Source organism: Scyliorhinus torazame, unplaced genomic scaffold (genome assembly GCF_047496885.1).
Source record: "Scyliorhinus torazame isolate Kashiwa2021f unplaced genomic scaffold, sScyTor2.1 scaffold_832, whole genome shotgun sequence".
NCBI classification, from domain to species: Eukaryota; Metazoa; Chordata; class Chondrichthyes; order Carcharhiniformes; family Scyliorhinidae; genus Scyliorhinus; species Scyliorhinus torazame.
In genome coordinates this window covers 60102-60583 of record NW_027308559.1, presented here as the reverse complement: position 1 = coordinate 60583, position 482 = coordinate 60102, and positions in this window count along the sequence as shown.

Below are 482 nucleotides of genomic sequence, written 5' to 3'. Positions count from 1 at the left end.
CCGCGGGGTTAGGCTGCAACTGTACAGGACCCTGGTGAGACCACATTTGGAGGATTGTGTGCAGTTCTGGTCACCTCACTATAGGAAGGATGTGGAAGCATTGGAAAGGGAGCAGAGGGGATTTACCAGGATGCTGCCTGGTTTGGAGGGTGGGTCTTATGAGGAAAGGTTGAGGGCTTTTGGAGCGGAGGAGGATGAGAGGCGACTTAACATGATGAGGGGGATAGATAGAGTGGACGTTCAGAGACTATTTCCTCGGGTGGATGTCGCTGTGACAAGGGGGCATAACTATAAGGTTCGGGGTGGGAGATATAGGAGGGATGTCCGAGGTAGGTTCTTTACTCAGAGAGGGTGTGGAATGGACTGCCTGCTGTGATAGTGGAGTCGGGACACTTTAGGAACTTTCAAGCGGTTATTGGATAGGCACATGGAGCTCACCAGAATGACAGGGAGTGGGAGAGCCTGAGCTTGGTTTCGGACAA